The sequence below is a fragment of the Micropterus salmoides genome, unplaced genomic scaffold (assembly GCF_014851395.1).
Source record: "Micropterus salmoides isolate LMB-PRFRI ecotype aquatic unplaced genomic scaffold, ASM1485139v1 Ms_hic_scaffold_12, whole genome shotgun sequence".
Taxonomy (NCBI): domain Eukaryota; kingdom Metazoa; phylum Chordata; class Actinopteri; order Centrarchiformes; family Centrarchidae; genus Micropterus; species Micropterus salmoides.
Genome location: NW_024040263.1, coordinates 23,103,676 through 23,128,138, shown reverse-complemented (window position 1 = coordinate 23,128,138; position 24,463 = coordinate 23,103,676). Strand labels below are relative to the sequence as shown.

The following is a 24,463-nucleotide window of genomic DNA, read 5'->3' as shown; positions in this document are numbered from 1 at the left end:
CTCAGCTCCCTATTACTAATGGCTTTGATTGGCAAATTCTTTGCTCTGAATTCAATTGTACACTTTCTAGTGTAGTACTACAATTTGGCATTGGTTTGGAGTCCCTGTTTCACATGACCTGGAAGGTATTGAAAAAAAAGGCATTATTTTCCATAAATTATGAATAAATATTAATATAAAATAATAAATGCACTCAAATCAAATATGAAGGGGTGTGTCTCATTTTTCTAGTGTAGTACTACAATTTGGCATTGGTTTGAAGTCCCTGCGTCCCTGACTTGGAATCTATTGAAATACATAATGATTTTCCCATAACACTGTTTTCACAATTTGAATTTACTGATGTTCCCTAAGCTAACCCCCGTTGGTTAAAAGCGAGCCATCAGAGGTGAGCTAACAGCAATTATACAACCGTCACTAGGTGAACTGACTAAAAAGCCGTCACTGGATCCTGGGTGAATGTCTGTCGAATATCCAACTTAAAACTAACTTCACCGCAGTAGCACTTTGTTTTTTTCTGAAGGGCTAGCTTTATGCCATTAGCAATAGCTACATCAAGTTCTTCCCCAGAGATAGAGGAGTCCTTAAATTTCTTCTTGGAGGGTGATAGTTCAACCTCCCTTTTACAAGATTCTTTAGTTGTGGAGATGTTTATGGTGTCAATAGGTCATAGGTGTCATAGGTGCAATAATATGATAAGATTATTGAAAAAGAATACTATGTAAGCAGCGCTAGAAACTACACTGGCATCGCTGTCGAGGAGTCACATGATCTCACATATGTTATTTTGGAGTCCTTGACAATTAAGCAATTTTGTATTTCATATATGAGAGCATGTTTATTATTCCTGTGATAGACTGGTGACCTGTTCATTTTGTAACCTGTACATGTACATAATAGGCTCCAGCAGTTCCAGTAGATAATACTATTGTACTTTCACTCATTTTACTGCAGTGAAATTCTCCCAAGACTCTTCTCCCTCTATCCTTTCTTGGTCTTTTCCTTCTGTCCAGAGTCTGCCAGGCAGTATAGACAAAGCAGTGGCCTACCTGGAGAGGCGTCTGCCCAGCCTCATTAACCCATATGCTGTTACAATAACATCATATGCCCTGGCCAATGAAAACAAACTGAACCAGGAGATCCTCTTCAAGTTTGCTTCCCCAGGTCTCTTCATACAACAATATTCACATACATGTTCAGAAACAGAGTATAACTGAAGAGTGATTAATAAAAACAACAGTAACGACTATAACATGTACAGTAATATAATATAATAATGCCCAGGTGATACATTACCTTTAGCTTCAGATTCAGTATATCAGTATTTATGTTTGCAGCACAGAAATGCCAACAATATTTATGATGTACTGTAAACTTGCTATTACATAGTTTGCATACTATATATCTTGCCTTGTCACAAGTATAGTGTAGAAATGCCACAATTTGTCTGTCTTCCTCAGAGTTGTCCCACTGGCAGGTACCTAGGGGACGTGTTTACACACTGGAGGCCACAGCTTACGCTCTTCTTGCTCTGGTCAAGACCAAGGTGAGCATGTCTCTCTTATCTGTATCTGTGTGTCACCGACACTTTCATGATACCACACTGAAGGGTCGAAGGTTGGTAAAGACAGACCTTTTACAGTATTGCTGACCATTTATTTTAGTACAATACAGAGTAAAACAACTCTTTTGAGTAAAGTAATCCATCAGCAAGAAAAGAGCTTTAAAATGCTTTTAAATGTGCATTGCTTGTATAAGGCAAATGTGATTTTGAAAAGAAAAAAGTGTTCCATAAATCTAAATTGGCATGGAACCATGTATAACCATCAATTACGATAATTGTATTTTTGCTATATACTGTAACAGCTATAACAAAAATTGCTCTATTTTCAATTTGATCATTAAAAATTACGATTTTGGCTTCCATCTATGATAAAACAATTATGTAGCTGTATTCCGTTTCTCAGTGACGCTTTGGTTTTGTCTTATGTTATAAATCCAGGCCACCCGTTTCCTTTACAGTGGTGGCTCCTGCCCCTCACTAAAGGCCCAGACTCACTCTCAGTCAGGCTCTAATGTTTAGTTCAGCTTGAGCCAAGATTAACTGCTATAACTTGCTCGTCCATTATTATCTTAAGCCAGGGACGTCACTAGGATTGAAAGACAGGGGGGCTCAGCCCCCAGGGTATGCATAACTTGCGCTTGCAAAATCTTTGCCCTCACATCTTTTGTTACTGTATTAGAACTACACTTATATTAACAAACAGAAGCCAAGATGTTAACTGGTAAAAAGCGACAGCCATGTTATCTTCTTCCTCAACTCATAGCTTAGTTATATTTATACTAAACAAGGTGTGTTAAGCCTTGCTTTACCTGGTCCATGCTTGTAAAATATCCACTGTGTCCGTGTCTTCTAATGTAATAACAGATTACTATATATCTATCTCAATGTTTCTCTGCACAGTGCTAAAATGGGTCGGCAAATATAGCCTACTTTGACTAGTTGACTTTTCCTCTACTCATAGCTTAAATGTACATGTTCTTTATACTTATGCCAAACCAGGCATGTTAAGTGTTGCTTTTCTTACTCACCATTGCATAAAGTAACTGCATCTCGTGTCAGAAGTAAAATTTCTTAATATATGGGCAATTTAAAATTTAGAGTTGAACTTGAAGCACTGAATTTTAAAAGTTCAATATATTAATGAAGTTTCCAAAGTGAATTAGTAATCTTGTTAAATAATCATGATCTCAATATTGACCAAAACTATCGGGATTAGGATTTTTGCCATAATCAAACAGCTCTAATCTCTCTAAAGGCCTTTGAAGAAGCAAGACCTGTTGTGAGATGGTTCAACAAACAGCAGAGAGTGGGTGGAGGCTATGGATCAACTCAGGTAACACAGACATTTAATTCTCTCTATATTTCAGCCTCAAACCATTGATCACCTTTCTCAACTGTTCACTCTTTTTCTCTTCAGGCTACTATAATAGTGTACCAGGCTATAGCCGAGTACTGGGCCAGTGAGAAAGGACCAGAGTTTGATCTGAATGTGGACATCTTGTTGCCAGGCAGGTCAAAACCTGACAAGTACAACTTCAACAGCGACAACCACTATGCCACAAGAACATCTAAAGTGAGAACACACTCCCACCAACATAAACAAACTCACAGTAGCTCATATCTTTCTGTATGTTTCTTCTATTGATCCCTGTGTGTGTGTGTGTGTGTGTGTGTGTGTGTGTTGATATTTGAATTCCCACAGATTAATGTTATAAACCGGAATGTGAAAGTGACTGCCACAGGCACAGGAGAAGCAACACTGACAGTAAGTTAAATATATTGCTTGATGATCTGTTGTTTATTGATATATACCTTTTGAATCTCAAGTCAGGGTAATTTATTATATAAATCTATAATAATAATAATAATAAGTTTTATTTATATAGCACTTATCAAACAAAGTGCTTCACAACAAATCACACATAAAATACAAAAACAAACCACGTGGGTAAAAGATACAGGGGGATAAAATACAGAATATAAGAACAAGGATCACAATAAAGTATAACAAATATGTTCAGTAGGAGGTAAGGAAGATAAGACAAGCAAACAAAGTGATAAGAACGGTAGGGCAGGAATAGTAAAACGAGTGGCAGCTCAGATAAAATCTGGATATGCTTTCCGGTAAAAGTAAGTTTTTAAAAGAGATTTGAAAGAAGAAGCTGACCCTGCCAGCCTAATTTCCTCAGGCAAGTCATTCCAGAGCCTGGGGGCCCTGACAGCAAATGCTCGGTCACCTTTTGTTCTTAGTCTGGCTCCAGGAACAGACAAGAGGCCCTTGCCAGAAGATCACGGGAGGGCTCATACGGAGTTAAAATGTCTAAAATATAATCAGGAGCCAAGCCATGAATAGCCTTAAAAGTAATGAGTAAAATCTTAAAATCAATCCTAAAACAAACAGGGAGCCAGTGCAATGATGCTAAAACAGGGGTGATATGATCATATTTTCTTGTCCTAGTTAGGAGCCGAGCAGCTGAGTTCTGTACGGTCTGTAATCTATTTAGGGTTTTCTGATTAAGGCAAGTGAAGAGGCTGTTGCAATAATCAGTGCGTGAGGAGATAAAAGCATGTATAACAGTTTCTGCATCTGTAACATTTAAAATAGGCCTTATTTTTGCGATATTTCTAAGGTGGTAAAAGCTGGACTGGAGCAGTTTAGAAACATGATGCTCAAAGCATAACTTACTATCGAATAGCATGCCAAGATTTCTTGCAACAGGCTTCACGTGTTGTAGCAGGTAGCCAGAAGAGAGCAGAATTTGATTGCAGAGATGTTGGGGACCTATAACCAGGATTTCTGTTTTATTGTTTATTGAGTTAAGTTGTATGAAATTATTTGACATCCAATGTTTTATGTCGGTAAGGCAGTCCTGTAATGAACTCAGCATACTAAGGTCGGTGGGATGTACCGGTAGGTATAGCTGTGTATCATCCGCATAACAATGGAAGGAGATACCATGCCTGCATATGATATCACACAAAGGGAGCATATATATAGAAAACAAATAGGTCCAAGGATTGACCCCTGAGGCATACCGTAGTTGGTGGTAGAGAAAGAAGATTTAAAATTATTTATAGAGACATAAAACTTCCTATTGGATAAGTATGACGCAAACCAGTTCAGAGCAGTACCAGATGCCCCCACCCAGTGCCTCAGTCTGTTTAACAGGATGCCATGATCAGTGGTGTCAGGTAGACTGGAGCCAGGTGTGAAGGCTGAGAAGCCTACTAAAACGACCAATTCCACTGAACAAAGTGGGAATTGGGCCAGAGATGAACACAGACTTTCCACTCCTATTGAACAAGTCGAGGAGACGATTAAAGTTGCATTTTGTGAGCTCCGATTGCTGACGTGAAGTGTCATTTGTGCCAACATGGACTATGATTTTCCTGATGGACATAGGGAGTGAGGCAAGGAGGTCAGGGAGCTTATCAATGATGTCGGTGGTTGTAGCTCCAGGAAAGCTGTGTGTGATTGCATTTGCAAAGTGAATATTCTGCACTATGGCGTCCCCAGTTAATAGCGATGTAGGATGGATCAGAGGAGGCACCGTGAAAGGCCGTCTTACTGCAGCCGCACATGGAGAGATTGCAGCCCGAGTCTGCAGCAGTACAGAGGCGGTGTCCTTCTTAGCAGGAAAATTCCCTGCTGTCTTCAGACCAGCGACCTTTTCTGCAAGGGAAATACCTGCTGTCCGCAGCCCATTGAGGCTGCTGGATCTTCTCCTGGTCACAGCCTCTACCAGCAACCTGCGGCGAGAAGAGGAGGTGGACTTGCTCTTTGGTGGATGGTGGTGTTTGTCCAGTGGGGGAAACTCTTTCATATCCAGAATGTCAAACCTGTTAGCCAGCGGGAGGTCCAGAGTCATAGGAGGAGGAGAGTGCTTTGCCCCTTTCTTAGCCCCTTTATTAGCCTTAGTCCAGCGCTCCGGGCTGTCGTGGAGTTGAACACATCAGAGCATCTGGTTTGCTCTCACTGACAGATAAATTTGTCTCCACTGGAGCATGGGAAGATGATAAGGTAGCAGACTCCTTAGGCTTAGCTCCTGAGAGGAGCCACAAGTCTTTGCCGTGGGCCGAGGATGCCATAGACACTGGGGCATCCGCAATAATTGAGCCAAGCCAAGGAATGGTGGGATCACCATAAAGCCCCGTGGTGGTCCAGCCATCATGACAGGTCAATACTCCCCCGCCATAGCCAAAGGAGCTCAGGACTGACAAGCGTTTAGCTTGGGCCGAGGTGACTGTGGAAAACTCCAGAAAAAGTTTGTCTTTCACTCTAAGCTCGGATTTTAAACCAGCGATACTTTCCTTCAATTCCAAAACTGTAAGTTTGCATGATTCACACTCGGCCATCTCACAAACGTAACTAGCTAGCTAGTGCTAATTAAAATATAAAAGAAATAAAACAGTGCATGAAGGTTTTGTCTTGCAGTAAGAGCACAGGTTGTTCGCTCTTTTTTTAGCTCTGTCTTTGCCTTTTGATAGAGATGGCCCTCTGGTTGTGTATCATCTGCCTTAATGCCTTAATATAGACATTTATTTTTTTTTACCTTGTGTGAACTTTATTTTTAAGATGGATGCCTATTATCTATAGTCTGTACCACTACTACCTTTACTGTCTGTATTTCTCTGTGGATATTGTGTTGTCTGCTTCCCCCTACCGCTCTCTCGCTCTCTCTCTTTCTCTCTCTCAACCCCAACCGGTCAATGCAGATGGCCGCCCACCCTCTGCTCGAGGATTCTGCCTCTTAAAAGGAAGTTTTTCCTTGGGAATTGTTGGGTCTCTGTAAATAATATCACAAAGACTACGGTCTAGACCTGCCCTATATGAACAGTGCAATGAGATAACTGTTGTTGTGAATTGGCGCTGTATAAATAAAATTGAATTGAATATTATCTTAATACATAGTAAGATTTAGTTTTATCTATGTGACAGATGCTGTCGCTGTATTACGCTCTGCCTAAAGAAAAGGAGGGAAACTGTAAGAAGTTTAACATGTCAGTGCAGCTCCTCCCAGGTACTTTCTTTATTTGTTGTTATTTATATCTGTCGGTCCGCTTTTGTTTCTCTATTTTGTGTTGTTATCTGCTGTCTATCCAGACTTTTTTGTGAGAAGCAATTTTATGTTCATCTAATGTTTTCTTCCTCCAGAGAAAATGGATGAGGATGAGAAGATATACAAGTTGAGAATAGAGGTTTTGTAAGTACAATAAAATCATACCAACAAACATTGCATTAAAATGGCTTTAAACTGAATTTTCTAACCAGCCAAAACATGTCGATTTCCGCCTGGTGGCTGGCTGCATTATAAGTCATAAACCTCTCCCCCTCCAAGTTAATGCCAAAGTACATATGTATGTAGAAGTATTATGTACACATTTGTTTCATCACATATCTCTAAGTCTAGGTAGTTCTTATCACAGTGGTGTATGTTCACAAATTAATTTTAAGTTTGGTTTTAATTAGTTATTTGATGCTATAAAAAGGGAGTTTGACGTCATAATTTACAGCTGTGCCCTGCTCGTTCTGGAGAGGTATGGGTGTATGGGCCAGACATCAATTACTACTGAGCACACTCTATCTCCAAATGACGTTACCAGCACAAGATGGCAGCAACCGTATCAGGGATATTTTGATTATCTGCAGTCGCGCAGACTACACGACACACCCCTTGAAATAACCTTCTGAATTAACATACTTATTTTAACCAGAAGCATAATCTTTTCCTTGTAGTAGGAAGTGTTTGTGCCTGAACTGTGACTGCTCAGAGGGCGTGTCCTGTAGTACTGTGGAATAGCAGATAGACCTACAATTTTTTTCTTTCAGTTTTTTATATACTGTGACACATTCTCAGGATCGATTTCACTGGCCTACTCTACAGGGCTGGTCATCGTTCATCACTTTGGAACGGGATAATTTACCTCAGTGCAGTGATTAGCAAGTGGACCATTATGTCTTTTAATAGTTGATAAAGGCCTTTTTTTCTGGACAGGTATAAAGACAAGCAGCGCGATGCAACCAAGTCAATCTTGGATGTTGGCTTGTTAACTGGCTTCACTGTTAACACAAATGACCTGAGTTTGGTAAGACACTCACACAAAAGCTTAAAGGTTTCTGTATATGGGTACTAAAAACAAGATATGTTTCAATGTCGGGACACAAACATGCAAATATTATGGACGTGTGTGTGTGTGTGTGTTTGTGTGTGTGTGTAGCTGTCCAAAGGACGTGCCCGCACTATTTCAAAATATAAGATGGACCATGAGTCAGAAAGAGGCTCACTCATCATTGACCTGGACAAGGTAAAACACCTTCCTGCCCCTTGTGCTCTTTACTTTGTTCAGTCTTTCTTAACCTTTCTTAATCTCACCTTTGCTTTACATCTCTCCACAGGTTTCTCACACCCGACCAGAGGAGATCAGTTTTAGGATCCATCAGAAGCTGAAAGTGGGCATCTTACAACCAGCTGCTGTCTCCATCTATGAACACTATGGCCATCAAAACAGTGAGTCTCAAAAACGTCCAGAAAAATAATGTATGCTGCCCTGTTTGACACACCATAAAAGACCGTAGGTTTTCAGTGTATATGGTAGGGTGGATAAGGATGCCCGATTTCAATGAGCACAATATCCTTCTGTCTCATTGCAGAGACACAGTGTGTGAAATTCTACCACCCAGAGAGGAGAGATGGACAGCTACTGCGGCTCTGTAGAAATGATGAATGCACATGTGCTGAAGGTAAACAGGGTGATGTCAAACTGAAGACTTAAACTAAGCAACAAGCACCTGTATGATCCTGTATATCAGAGCAACCGTCTAGCTAAAGAATAACTCAATAACATATATATATATAAATTGTGGCAGAGATACAGCTGCACTCTACTCATCAACCCTTCCACACACATACACATACACAAATGCTCATGTGCTTACGGTATTTAATCATGTCAGCAGTTGTTATTTACTTTGTGCCTATTGTGTATTTCCAGAGAACTGCAGTATGCAGAAGAAGGGTAACATCAGCAATGATGAGCGCTCAGCTAAGGCCTGTGAGACTCAAGTGAACAGCAAAATAGATTTTGGTAAGGCTTGTGTATGCTTTTTTGTGCGAGTGAGAAATTGAGAGAATAAGTAATCAAGGGAGCAAGTGAATTAACAATCTGAAACGTTTCTGTCCTCAGTGTACAAAGTGAGACTGGAAGAATTTACAGACGGCTTGTCCACTGACATTTACACAATGCGAGTACTGGAAGTCACCAAAGAAGGTGAGTTTTTATTTCCTTTGAAAATTGATCAATTATTTACCGTTGAATTTTGAACTATTGAAATGCCAAAACATTTGCTTTCCATAATCGTTTTCTGTAAAATACCTCAGAGGTGAGATTTCTTTAACTTTAAGTTTTTTTGTGGGCACTTAAGAAACAAAATAACTGAGCTCTTAGTCATGATTTGATTGTAAATATGTGAGAATTCAAAAGTTAAAGTTTATCTTTTTATTATTGTAGCTCTGGCCACCTTGTTATGTGGCTGTGCTCCTAAAACTCAACAATTTGTTGTCATAACTCAGAGCTGCAAAAATAAAACCCAGTTTGTAATATACCATAGTTTCCCTTTAAGTATGTTCTCTCTCTTCTACAATATTTTAATTACAGGAAATAATGATGTGGGTCCTTTGGGTAAACTGCGCACCTTCCTCAGTTATCCGCACTGCAGATCGGCTTTAGATTTGAAAACAGGCAAAAACTACCTTATCATGGGCTCATCCAAAGATATTTACCGAGACGAACGGAGTCAATCGTAAGTTTGTTGTGTCTCTGTATATCTGGTGGGTTTGTTCCCCTCGTATTGTCAGAATTTAAGCATTTTTTAAGAAATTAAACAACTTTGTTTTGGTCATGATTTTCTCTGGCCATCTTTTTTGATAAATTCCAACATGTTGCAGATATGTATTTTTCACTTCTTCAATTTGGTCTTCAGGTATCAGTACGTACTCGCCGAGAGAACCTGGATCGAGTACTGGCCCACAGAAGCAGAGTGTCAGACTGTGAAACACAGGTCTACTTGTTTGGGCATGGATGACATGGTCCAACAGTACACACTTGTTGGATGTCGGGACAAGTGAAACTGGATATAAGCAAATAAAATCTTATTTTCAAATTGTTTTTATTTTGTAGTATTCTGTTTTATCATTTGCAAATTACAAAGTTAATATTTAGTAGATGTGCAACATGCAATATACAATGCCATTGTGCTGTCGCCTATGAAAAGTCACAAGAGGACTACATTAATAATAATATTAAGAAATGTCACACTTTATGTGGGAGAATGAATATGCGTTGAGAGAACTGAAGCTGTGACTGACATCCTCGTGAAGAGTGCTCCAATTATGCGATTCCAGTTTCCAGGTCAGGTCACAAACTGAAGTTTACAGTCCTAGCATAAGGACTATAGTCAAAGATGGGGGCGGAGGCAGATCCTGTAAACATTTGGGGCTTAGCACAAGCCTGATTTTCAGACTGATTTTCCTTTTACTGCAGCTAAACGTACTATTTTTCAAGCCATTTGAGATTATAGAATTCTTAAAAATCTGTACAGCATTTGGGGAAAAACATGATAGTTGTCTTCATCATTGTGAAGCCATAACACAACACATGTTAATGTTATAGGCACCAGACCAAGGGGGAATCTGAACCGGCAGCAAATGGTACACAGGCCAGGAAGCACTGTGTAGCCACTGTGGATTGATAGAGAGAGGATCAAAGTTAGTGTCATGCTCAAGCCAGAGTTCGTTTATTTTTGACTACAATCACACACAATCTGTCACATTATCTTCAGCTCTCTGATTAAAGTGCATGTAAAACTAATACTAAACATTCCACAAATTAAACAACAAATGATGTAACCGTACTGACAATATACAGTGCTGCTGTATATACTGCGGCTGTGGTAGAGCAGGTTGCCCACTAATCGGAAGATCGGCGGTTCAATCCCTGGTTCCTCCAGGCTCCATGTCAAAGTGTCCTTGGGCAAGATACTGAACCCTGAATTGCCCCCTCCATCTGTGTATGAATGTGTGTGAATGTTCTGTTTGAGCACTTGGGCTCAGTGTGTGAATGGTGAATGCGATGTAGTGTAACAGCGCTTTGAGTGGTCGGAAGACTAGAAAGATGCTATACAAATACAATATAATTATAATACAATATATAAAACATTCTACTATAGGGAAAACAAGTGCAAAATTTATTTAACAGATATTCCACATAACAGAAGTTGAATTAACTCCAAATTCAAATATGTAACAAAATAATATAACTCAAAACACGCATTCACTTTAACACTAACCTAAAATACACATAAACGACACCATTCTACAAATTTCTTACACATCACACTCTCTCATACACTTGCACATAACAGCAGTGTGTAACAATATGGCGCTACCATGACACGTTAGTGTGTGACCAGTTATGTGAACTAGTTTTATTATGGTATCTTTCCCCTGACCATTTACTCACTACTGGCCAGCTAATACTCAGTGTTACTCAGGGGCCAAGTTTGTGGTGTTTACAGACAAAAACCCTTTGGGCCACTTGCGGTAGAGCAGCGTTGGGTGGCTCAACGGTTTGAGGTGAAGTACAGAGCTGGGACACCAGCAGATGAGGATGTGGTCTCCAGGTTCCCCATAACCCAGCACCTCCAGAGGCAACTGTTCCTAATATTACCGGAGTCGCTACATTAGCTGTGACAGCAACTGGACCGGACGACGACTCTTGATGTGGCAGACCCAGACATTCACTTGATACGAAGGTATGTGGGACAGGCCTTAGTTCCAAGTGGACATGACATGAAAATGCTGCTGGACTGGTGAGACAGTTTGAGAGACTGTGTATTCAGGGTGGAGTTCTCTTTTGTAGAATAACAGACCCCAGGGATGTACTGGGCCTGAAATTTAGCCTGGGACTTTGACATGGAGAGGCCTTTTATGCAAGCCACCTGTGACATGGTGAAATTTCTTTTGCAGTTACTTTAATACATATAGTGTTTTTGTTGCATACAATCAATCAGATTATGCTGAAGACCTTTGTAGTATCCAATATTTATGCATTTGACTCATAACAGTTCAAAATAACACTGTAGCAACAGGACAGAGGGTCAGTGACTTTCTATGGGGAGAGCAGTGATTGGTGGTTATGTAGGGACTGAACCCTTCTATAGAATTTGACCTCTAACCCCTTGTTTTGTAACCTCAGAATAGTACTGTACCCTTCTATGGGTTTGACCTTTTATTTTGCAGACTTAAACCCCTCTATGGTACCTAACAGATACCTAAACATATCCTATATAAGCTTTGTTTGATGTACAGAGAAACAGAGTGGCCATTGGGCTGGGTCACTCTCCAAGCTGCCGCAGATCTTGTAATTGATGCTGAACTCCTTGATTTAATAAACTTTTATGATCAAGAACAGTGTCAAGCGGGTTTCTTCTCAACACATCATTGCAGCATTATTGTTCGGACACCACACCTTCAAGAAACTTTAGGATGACATCTGCCTCCTCAGTTTGTATCAGGAAAGGCACTACTGCACTGAATAAGACCAGGTGCGGCAAGCCTGAGTCAGTCACAGCACTAAAATATAATCAAAAGAATTTATTACACATTTTCCTTCCAGAGTCGCAGTGTGGATCAGATGTCCCACCTGGTCAAGTACCCCTGAGAGCTGCAGACACCTGGGATGCATCATCATTGTGCAGGAAGTGTGTATCTGTTGGGGTGGACAGACGTGGAAAGGCCTTTTGTCCTTCTGTTTTCTTTTAGTTTTAAATATTGTCCATATTTGTCTTATAGGTCCATTTAAAAAAAAGATATGGTTTATGGTTCACACTGTAATACATTCTATATATATTAGCACTCTCAGCTAATCGTATAACACAGATAAAACATGAAACATTAAAGCTGAACTCTTCTCTAAAGAACATCAATCTAGTATAAGTTGAAAAGTGAAAATACTCCCAACATGTTTCACATGAAAAAAAAAAAATTATGCAGTGTATTTCTGTGTTTCTGAGTAGCCTGAAGTTGTTGAAGCGTGCCTTGCTTGCTGCTCTGATGGAAGTCTAGTTTAAACACAGAAGAATGTGAACACATCGAAACCATCCTGTGGGTAAGAGCTGAAACAAAGGCTGACCTGCACACTGAGTGATTATGAATCCCACTAGGTGGTATTTATTGTAACATTACAAACTCTGAGCTCTCAGCAGGACCTGGAAAAACTTATCCATTTATCTTCAGTCGACTCGACTACTTTAACGATGTCTTTACAGGGCTCCCTAAAAACTCCAGACAGCTGCAGCTGATTCAGAACACAGCTGCTCGAGTCCTCACTAAAACCAAAAAAGTGGATCATATAGCTCCAGTTCAGTCCATTTCCTATTTAAGTCTTTAAAATTTATTTTATCCCGTTTTTATTTTCTATTTCACCCTTTTATAAATTATATTTTAATGTGTTTCTTCAATTTCCCCTTTTCTTTGTTTTCAGATTTTCTGTTATCACTATTTAAAAAGCTTTAGAGTGCTCTTTTGATTGTCCCAGCTCACATGGCTGATCTTCAGTTAACAGGGCAGAGTAGAATTTCAAGGGTTAGAGTCTGTGTTTTTCGCCGCTGTTGAATTGTTGACAGGCCCCGCGGTCAACCGCTTTTACCAGAGTTTATTTGTTTTCAGTGACGACTGTATCTAAGGAAGGGTTAGAGTCCCCTTAGGGTTAGAGTCCCTAAGTAACTTGTTGACAGGGCCCATTGTCAATCGCTTTTTCCTAGAGTGTGTAGCCTGGACAACCTGGGTTTACAGTGATGACTGTATCTAAAGAATAATGGTTAGAGTCCCACTAGGGCTAGAGTCCCTAAGTGTTAAAGGGTTAGAGTCCCCTTAGCGTCCTTAAGTGTTAAAAAAAAAAAGGATAGAGTGGGAGATAAGTAAATGTGAGAGACCTGTTTTTATTTTCTATTTAACTCATTTAAAACATTTTTATATTTCCCTGTTGCTTTTATGTTTTATGTTAAGCACTTTGAATTACCTTGTTGTTGAAATGTGCTATACAAATAAACTTGCCTTGCCTTGCTAACACTGCTGTTTAGATAAGTACCAGTGCACTTACGGTTAGCCTCCTTATTTATGCATATTTTGTTTTTACTTTGTGGTACCACTGTGGTTTAGATATATAAATTGTATTTTGAAGTTTTCGTAAAAATTGTATTAAAGTTGTTTAAATCAATTTAAGATTCTGGTGTGGTTTTCAACTATGCTCCAACACTGATTTTAAAGAACCTGTGTACCTTGGAGTCCGAGGGCTCTGAATATTACCTAGGTGGCTATGTCTGCTTTTTAATATATACACATAACCATTTTTCAAGCTCTGGGTTTATATCAGGACCTCCTTCAAACAGATTAATGATTTACCACACCAACTGCCTAATGAATGACGTTTTTGATATTGAAAACAAGGAGCTTCAAGAGGAGGGTGGTAAGCAGATGAAAGGAGGGTGTTGCAGAGTGAGAGTCTCCACTAACAGCAGATATGGGATTAGGTAGGAGGACGTGTTGGACCCAGCGGTGGCTGCTGGCCTTTCTGGCATTTTACTCTGTGACTTATCTGGCTGATGGATCTTCATTGTAAGTAGACCAGCATTATCTTTCATAAAGCTGACATTTTTTTATGCTTGATGCTCATGTTATGTGAAACTTCTAAAAAAAAGTTGCTTTGCTGTACAACTGAAATGACAGTAATTCTCGTAATTAGCTAGCACATTAAACAATTGCAGATTTTATAGCTCCATAAGTATATACTGCATATTTCTTACTCCTTATATAACCATCCAGATCCAATGAGATAGTATTGGTGACCAAAATGGGTTACACTCGTCGTCTGTCTCTTATGTAGTTACAGTTTTTTTCACTTGCTACAATGGGCAAAGTCACATTTTCAAAACTCTTCACACAGTCTGCATTACCAACATGCATCTTGGCCAAACAGTTAATCTCACCTCCAAAAGTCACTCATACAAGCCTCAAAATAAACTTGTTCAACCAAACCACTGGCAACAATTCTCACTCAGAAAGCATACGATCTCATTCATAACACACTGACCTAAAAAACACTAACAACAGGAAGCACTACCTGAAATTGATGATTTTTTAATCCTCGAAATCCTATACAGTTGTTCTCAGTCACTTTGGTACATTTCTCAAATCTAAAATCTAAAATATGTAAAAGCTGTTTCTCTCAGTCTTTTGAGAAATTGAAAATTGCAATTGTTTTGACACATTTATGCAAATGATTATGTATAATTTTCTGCTGTTTCCTACATTATCAATTTCTTACTGTATGTCCTGTTGATCACAATACATTACAGTATACTGGTTCTCTGTTGAGAAACTAGTCCCCAAAACTAATCATAAATTCATTGCCTAAGTCACAATATGCAAAACACGTCATAATCTGCATTTTTTATACATATGTCTATTAGACTTTTTTGTAAATGTGTCGTACAGTAAATTGGTGAGGATATCTGTTGTGCTGTGAATAAGAATCTGTGGTCAAATACACAGGAACGTCAACCTGAGAGGCTGTTTCCATTTCTTGTACAGTTGAAATTGATCTATGCCATACAGAAAAAGTGCAGCCATGTGCATTTTCAATCATTGTCATCCAAGCCTTAGCCATAGTTTACCAATACAAATAGTTTTGCAAATGTTAAGGATGATTCAAACAATGTACCAAAGTGACTGAGAAAAAATATAAGAATAACATATTTTCACTTTACTGTATTGCCTGTATTATAGCTTATGTAGAATGAATCAGAAACGCATTCTGTAATTTAGTTGTTCCTGAAATTTCAGTGCTGCAACACAGTTTTTTCTCACTTGTTTACACAGTAAAACTGATACCTGAAACAAAATGACCACAGCCTGTAATCGATGTACCAACCAACTAGCTTTTGAAAAATGTGCTGCAAATTCACAGTGTTTTTCAGGTGGTAAAGTAGTAATGAAAAAAGAGTTCATGGATTTTGGAGAAAGTGGCCATTGAATGCATTGTCTGTGAGAGCAATGAAAAATGATTAACTGTTTGGTCCACATACGCTTCTGTTTCGTTAGATGTGTAAACAATGTGACTTCAGTTTTGACCAGTGCAGGTTAGCAATTGAAAAAAACATCAGCTCACTGTGCATGTCCTCACATACAAATAATTATACAGTTAAGTCAAGGTATGGTTTTTCAAATGATGCGAGTACGTTGCTCTAAATGTTTGTATAGTGATCCATTAACCACAGCAAACAGTGTCCGGAACAATTATGAAATGTTCTATTGATCCTTTGCTGTATTTTTATCATGAAAATAAATATATCCCTCATTGTGTGTAAAGTATAGACCCCATGAGCAAATCAAATAATAAACGGTAGTTCAACTCACATAAATATTATGTGTGGGTCATAATGCCTACATTTTATAAAAACGCATGTGCATTGACCTCTGAAATGTGTAATATGCTATTGCAATTGGAATCGAAGGATTTCAAAGGCCCAAATGCAGAACACCCAAGTTGTACTTTTTTAATGCTTTTTTTTTTATTATTAAAAGTTTTATTATCAAAGTTACAAAATAACTTACAGACGAGGCAGGCAGTTCATAAGGCAAAGTCCATTATTCAAAGAAAATCAATAATCCAAACTCCAAAGTAAATCCAACAGATATCCAGAATACAGGCAGATGGAATCATCCAACAGGGAACACAATGGACATGTAAGTAGGCTTGACGGTATAAATACGAAAATAACCTAACTGCAGACAAGTGGAAACATACAGACTTATATACCCCAGACAGGGCAGGATGATTGGACACAGGTGAAACACATTAGGGCAGGTGCAAACAATCAACTAAGGAAACACAAAGAGACCCGGAAGGATCATTTCAAATAAAACAGGAACTAACAGAACTCAAAATCCAAAACCATGACACCTGCAGTCTTTTAGGACTTGTGTCAGGTGGAAAATGGAACTGAATATTGCAATACTTATTGTCAAAGGCTTCCCCTTGATCTGGATTGGATTGTCCCTTATTTGTACATCACATGGTCCAAAGTGATGTGATCGGTTTAGTGACTACATTCTCTACCTCTCTTGCCGCTGCTCTGCAGGAAGATAATGTCTGCGCCAAACTTGTTGCGGGTAGGAACAGCAGAAAACATCTTTGTGGAGTGTCAAGACTGCACAGGAGGAGCCATTAGGGTTGAAATCATCGTGAGGAACCATCCAACCAAAACCAAAAGGCTGACTTCCACATTTGTGGACCTAACTGAGGCAAAAAAATTCCAGAACTTTGGACAAATTACGGTAATGTATAATAAAATACTAACATATGTTGCTCTTACATGATGACATTCCCAAAACACATTAGTAGGTCTACAAACAAGATGACAAAAATATTTAACATGTATATTTAGCATTTAAAACATTTCTCTGCATACTGGTTTCAGATCCCTGCTGGCGACTTCAGTAAGGATCCCAGCATGAAGCAATATGTGTACCTGCAAGTTGAGTTCCCTGATCAACACCTGGAGAAAGTTGTCTTAGTGTCCTTCCAGTCTGGCTACATCTTCATCCAGACCGACAAGACCCTCTATACCCCAAATAGTGAAGGTATGTCCAGTGCTACAACACAAAAGTTCTATTTCATAGCTGATTTCTACTTCGAAAGAAAAATCAGGAATAATCATCATTTCACCAATAATGTGCTGTTATTGCTTGTGGTGAAACTGTTAAACAGTGGACTTTTTATGCTACAAAGTACGGGAGCCAATGGAAAAAGTCAGTCACCCTTCAGAATACAGCCTATGATTTGTAGTGATATTTTGTGGTATGAAGCAGGAACTAATAAAATACTTAACAGTTTCCTACTGGTACTTAAATGTTAGTACAGCAAAAGTCAACAAAGAAAACAAGTACCTAAGGGGTAGATCTCTGGAAAATAAAACTTTTGCTTTTTATTATTACAAAATATTATGTTGTAGTTTGCCCTTTAATGTTGTAGAAAATAAAATGGGACACAGTTCAGAGGCAACATTAATGAGTACTAGTAATGCAGAATTTGTTGAGATACGTTGCTGTTATAATTTAAAATAAAGGAGAAACTGTACAGGATAGTGAAAAAATGACACGCTCTTTAATAGAAACATTGAATTGGTAATAAGGGAGGCATGCACTGTATTTTTGAAAAATGGACATTCAATACCTGTTTGATATTGACCTGAAAATAAAGCCCTGATAGAGAGGCAGGATTGATCCTCTGCATATAAAATACACCTTCATGACCCACAGGGCACATGAAAGTCATCTTCTCTGATGTTATATGATGTAAGAAAAAAGGTTTGTTCCCAAAATTGGTATTGAATTTATCCTTTCATGCACCCTGTTACTCCCTTTTTCCTCCATAGTCTTGTTTTCTTCCACTGTTTAACAGTTCCACTATTTTTCATGGCCTTTGAGCCAGTCATAACACCATAAACGTATTTAGAAAAAGCTACAGAGAAGGGAGGCAACATGAATTTGCATCATATGTTCAATTGTTGCCTACTGCAGCATTAATCACAGTGGGGGATGGAGGTGTACGACAATAATAAATTCATGCATATTTCATAATCTTTACAACAAAATGGATAAAAGTCGCTGAAGTTAATAAACAACTGACTTTGACTTTTTTGTTTGTTGAAGTAACTATAACCTAAACTGGCACTCTTTTTCTCTTTTGTAGTCAAATACCGTATGTTTGCAGTGACGCCTGGCATAGTGGAGAGGAATGACACAGATTCTGCTATTGTCACTGAGCTTGTGGTATTTTAGTGTATTTGTCAGAGTGAGAGACTGAGTGAGAGACTGAGACTTTTAAAAACACTTCAATAAAAACATCACTGATCTACAGACATAAACACTCAATAAGTCAGAGAATCAAACGGTTGACATTTAGAAAAAAGAGAACACTTCCACACAAATAAAAACATCAATTTACCTGAAAACACAACTAAAACTGAGTTCTTCATTCACCACAGAACAGATGACATCATCATAACACCACTGACGTACAAACACATCCAAGCTGTTCATCAGCTGATGGAACTTAAAATCCACTAACACTCTGGCTTTGACCAGAGAGGTGAACACATGGACTATGTCTCCACACAGCTGTCCTTCTACCTGCTTTTTTTCTACTCATGTATATGGACAGTTTGGCTTCTCCTACAATAAAATGTAATTGTTGCATTGGTCTTCCTGTAACCTGCTCCAAAAACAAAAGCAGTGTTAGACCACACTTCATTAAAAGAAGAAAACAAGCACCCCAACACATTGAACAATTTCCCACTCTAAAGAAACAATGAAAAACAGTTTCCAGCAGCCCACAGAAAGGACAGCCATCAGAGACAGAGGGATTAATCACAGAGATAAAAGAAATCACCGCAACAGCCCCATGTAATATTCTCAACTGTAAGTCACCTGTGCGCTTCTTTAAAGGAAGTTTGTAAAAGACTCTCCAGGCGGGCTTCACAGCGTAACTAACCCCCAGTTTCTCCCTCCATACCGTGTCACTTCTACCATTTAACTTGTTTTTACACAACACCTGTAAATCATTTTACCCGTCACCGTGTGCAGATCTGGGACCTTCTGATACCTGACATCCAACAATAGACTAGAACAACAGTCAAGATTGGGTACCAGTCCCAACTCTGGAAAAGGGTCCTCTTTGTCCGGGGCTTCCTCATCTTTCCAGTACATCCTCAACAGCTCATTATCCGCTGCTGTTAGTTTTTTAGTCCAACCATTCACAATGCTTCTCACGTGATGCACAGATTTCAGTCCAAACAGTGCAGCCACAGCCTCAGTGTTAATAAAACCAGGTCCAGCTACATCCACTATCTGTCTGAGAGTTGTAGCGCCAGCAGAACGGAGCGTGTGATGGAGGCCTGGTGTACCACTGTCCTGTATGTCCATTGTGGATCGACCGATCAGAGGCTCGTTCAGTAACCAGTACAGGGAGACTGACGGCTCCAACCGTCTCGTCTTAAAAAAGGTGCAAGGCCTTAAAAACTCCCTTATAAAAATCAGGCAATACAGACAGATTTAAATAACCAACATCCATTAAAAACAAAGCAGTGTCAAGTCCTAACCTGTCTGCTCTCCTTAAAATGCTGCTTGCAAACTCTTTCCACACTGGGTATTTAAAACCAGTCGGATATCTCTGTGCAAATTGGAAAAAAAAGTTGCCACTGTACTTGCTAGGTGTACCAGGCCTTGCCCCCCTTCTTCTTTTGGTAAGAAAAGCACACTCTGAGGTACCCAGTGTAACCTGTCCCAAAAAGTCCACTAAAACTGCTTGTAGTTTTGAGAGTAAGCCAGCAGGTGGCTACATACAAGCTAAACGATGCCACAGTGCTAAAGCTACAAGGTTATTGATAACTAGAATTCTTACTCTAAAGGACATCTGAGCAAGCAGCCATTTCCACTTTTTCAACCTTCCTTTCATCTTCTCTATCATGCCCTCCCAGTTCCTTTTCACCATTTCTTCTTTGCCAAGATAAATACCTAGATACTTTATACCATCATTTCTCCATCCCAACCCCCCGGCAAGATTGGAAGACCACCAAACCAGTTTTAAACTGCTAGAGCTTCACTTTTTGTCCAATTCACTTTTGCAGCAGAGATAAGACCAAACTCAGACACAATATTTCCAACAATATTAATTTCACCTTGATTTCTGACCAGGAGCATGACATTATCAGCATAAGCAGATAAAACGTGGGGTGTGTTAAAACCTGGTAAAACCAAACCATGAATACAGGACCGGATTCTGTGTAGCAAGGGCTCAATGGACAATGCATACAGCATCCCAGACAGAGGACAGCCCTGTCTGACACCCCTGCCTACTGTGAAGGGAGCACTCAGACCCCCATTAACCTTCAGTACACTGAATGTCTCTGTACAAAACTTTTATCATAGCAATGAGATGTGGGCTGAGACCAAAACGCTCCAGAACTTTCCAAAGATAAAGGTGCTCAACCCTGTCAAATGCTTTTTCTTGGTCTAACGAAATGAGACCACGGTCAGTGCCCAAAGAACTAGACATCCAGAACATCCCTGATTAAAGGCACATTGTCTGTGATGGACCTACCAGGCACACAGTACGACTGATCAAGGTGAACGATTTCCTCCATAACCTGCTTCAACCGGTTAGCCAGAGCCTTGGACAAGATCTTATAGTCCGAACAGAGGAGGGAGACTGGGCGCCAGTTTCTGACGTCCTGAAGGTCCCCCTTTCTCCATCTCTGAGTAAATTGCCAGTACGCAGTATGTTTTTCAGTTTTTGCAATAAAAGCACTGCAGACTACTAAAAAATGATCAGTAAAATGTATAGGTAAAATACTACATGTCTTAAAAACACTAAAATGATGTTTAAAACAATAAAACCTGTCCAGTCGAGCCAAAGAAATAAAATTTTCTCTTGTATGCACCCAGGTGTACTGTCGGTCTTCAGTGTGCAACCTCCTCCATACCCCACCAAATCATGTGTTTTTATTACTTCATTAATTGCCTTTTTCGAAGCAGCATGAGGTTCAACATGATTCCTGTCCACAGCATCATTCTGAGTACAATTAAAATCTCCCCCTAAAAACAAAAAATCATCTGAACCAAAACTAGTCAGAGTTTCACTGAGAGTATTAATAAAACAGACTCTGTCTGAGCCGACATTTGGAGCATATACATTAATGAATGTGAGAGTGAAACACTCAAACTTGGCTCTGACCATCATCAGCCTTCCTTCTATCACTTCTTTAAGTTCATAAGAAGTCGGAAGAAACTTTTTAGAAAAAAGGACGGCTACCCCCCTACTCACTGAGGTCAAGGAGCTTAACACGACCTCGCCGTCCCATTCTGATCTCCAGTCAGTTTCACTGGACCTGTCGCTGTGTGTTTCCTGGACAAACATCACGTCAACACTTTTCAGCTTCATCAGCTCCTATAGCTACATCCTCTTCCTGATGTCCGCAGCGCCATTTAAATTCAACGAAGCAACTTTAAAATCACTCATTGAAAAAATAAAAAAACAACCAGACAGCGCACACAGACTGACAAAAAGAAAACCTTTAGTTTGATTCCTCTCCATCTTCCTCATTAAGTTCATGTCTGATCTTCACCACTATTTTCCTCAACCTGTAAACCTCCTGCTCAGTTAAACCCTCTCTTCCTTTGGCCCTCAGGTGTGACTTGACTGAGTTAAGAAAAGGCTCTTTGTCTGGAAAGAAACTTTCAACTTTTACCCCTTTTACGTTCTTTGACACTATTTTCCCATGCCTGGAGAGTTCTCTCTCCAGCACTTCATCTCTGATGAACGGGGGGACGTTAGACAAAACCACCTTTCTGGCCGGTGAGGCCAGAGGCAGCACTGGTACGAACTCCATGCGGCCAAGCAGCGAAACGCTGCCCGACACAAAATACACGACAACAAACACACACCTGACGACAACAACTAACCTTAGAAATACACACAGCAACACATTAATGCGACATGAAACACAGAAAAAGTTTAGAAGAACTCACGCTCACTCCACACACACAGAGAGAGAGAGAGAGAGAGAGAGAGAGAGAGAGAGATGTTTGTTTGATAAATGTGTTAACTCTTGATGTTCACTATTGAATTTTATTTTAATTCTAGACCCCTGATGGTATCATTTTACCACAATATCAAGTCTCTTTGAAATCAGGAATCTACTCTGGGAGTTACAAGCTCGGAGAAATTGTCAGGTCAGTATTAGATTTTATAATTTTGTTTATAGTTACAGTTTATTACCTGTAAACACTAAATACACTACTGTTTCGTGGCCAGTTTCTCTTAATGGATAACAGGTAAACAAGTTGATGTATTGTCACATCATAGAAGCTCCCTTTCTTGATTGGTCAGCCCAGAAATCAATCTTCACATTTTCGGTGGTCTGGGGGTCCTTCTGTACATATCTTATATCATGCACATCCTGTCCACTTAATATATGTTCATGCTATTATGGGGTTTCCACATTGTTTACCAAGGCTTTAATAGCTCTTGTGTTTCAGCAAGGATTTTGCTCATGTTCAAAACATTCTGCCCATTCACAATCTATCCCACATATCTGCGTTCTCTGACATGCTGAGAATAAATTTGTAATAGTTTGAGAAAACGTCGTAATATTACGAGAATAAAGTAGCAATCCAATGAGAATAAAGTCATAATTTTTTAACATAATCCACCTACCCTATACTCTACTGTGCTTTAGCCTACGTTATTACTCTGCTGATACCTCAGAGTTCAAGATAAGTCATCAAAAATATGAAAGAGATATAGATAAACATTTAACATATATTTGGCATATGACAAGTGATAATTACACACAGGATAATTTAGAAATGCATATTTTATTTCACTGTGTCTTTAACCAGAGTAAGGTGTTTTTTTGTTGTTGTTGTTTTTTTTGGATAACCAACAACTTATATCTGGCCTCTTGTTAACTAAAATAAAGCCTACCAAGCAACTGATTGTCACAAAACACCATGGTTTAATTAATATTTTTTTAATTTGTTTGACTGAAATGTGTTCTCTTGGTGTTTGTGTGAAGTACTGGACTGTGGAAGGTGGTGGCAATGTTCCTTACCAACCCACAGCAAAGATATTCTGCAGAGTTTGAGGTCAAAGAATATGGTGAGTGCCTCGTCACCTGAACAGTTTAAAACCTATATAACATTCACTTACTTTTCATCCAATGTTGGACACACAATGAAATGCACAAAATTTTTCAGTACTGCCCAATTTTGAGGTGAAGCTGACGCTTGAGGTCCCCTTCTTCCACGTGGATGACCAAGAACTCATTATCAACATTAAAGCTACGTACGTAAATCACATACAGTGTAAAAGACGTTAAGAGGCTTATAATATCACTGCCCAATCTTAAGGACACAGACCTACTATGATAACATTGTCTGTTTCATTAAATGGATGTGATGCTTAGATGTATTCATTGTCCAAACTAACTTCATAAAGCAACAAAATGAAAAATCTATTCATGCCATAAAAAGTGCTCAACTAGTGGTTGAAAGACTGTGTACTTGATAAAAAAATTTATCAAAAATGAATTAATCTCCCCCAAAACTATTTTACTTAAAAAAATGTAAAAATTAATTAATAAATAAAAAAAACACAACAGTGCTCTCATCTTATACACGATGTATCTCTTTTTGACATGGTTTAGTAGACTAGACACATTTAGTCATCCACCCATGATTTATCGACAACATCATCCTGGAGTAATGGAAAATATTTAGGGCTGCTTGATAGATCCTCACCTGCTGCACATATTCTCATACCTGTACAAAACATTTTAATTAGAACAATGTCACTGTCAGCCCCGCCATGTCTTTGAGGTTGTCTGCGGTATTGTTTGTTGTTCATCTTTATTGTCCTCAGAACCAAAAAGTTTTCTTTTGATCCCTACATAGCTAACATAAGGTTTATACCATCTGAATAATTTATCAGTGTGCGAGAAGACATCAAGGGTTCTATCCCATTCTCCCCACTGGACCACAAAGCCGGTGCTGAACAACGTCTCCCACTCTTTAGACGTGATGGGGTAGCCTTTTTGTTGCTCTGGGGTCCCCTTCCTGGCATTTTGAATGATAGAATCGTCCTTGCGTGATCTAAAAAAGATGTAGGATTCTGGATTGTAGACTTCAAGGTCTGTCTCTACACGATAGAGCTCTCCAGGCACAGACCCGCACCATTGTGTGGTATAGACTCCTTTTGAAGCAGTCATATCTTTACAGA

At 39.2% G+C, this 24,463-nt stretch overlaps 2 pseudogenes; both read left to right on the top strand.

Moving 5' to 3' along the window:
- Nucleotides 1-9,730, top strand: part of LOC119899472 — a 37,783-nt pseudogene extending 28,053 nt beyond the window's left edge.
- Nucleotides 9,731-14,079: 4,349 nt separating this feature from the next.
- LOC119899470 overlaps nucleotides 14,080-24,463 on the top strand; it is an 87,061-nt pseudogene continuing 76,677 nt past the window's right edge.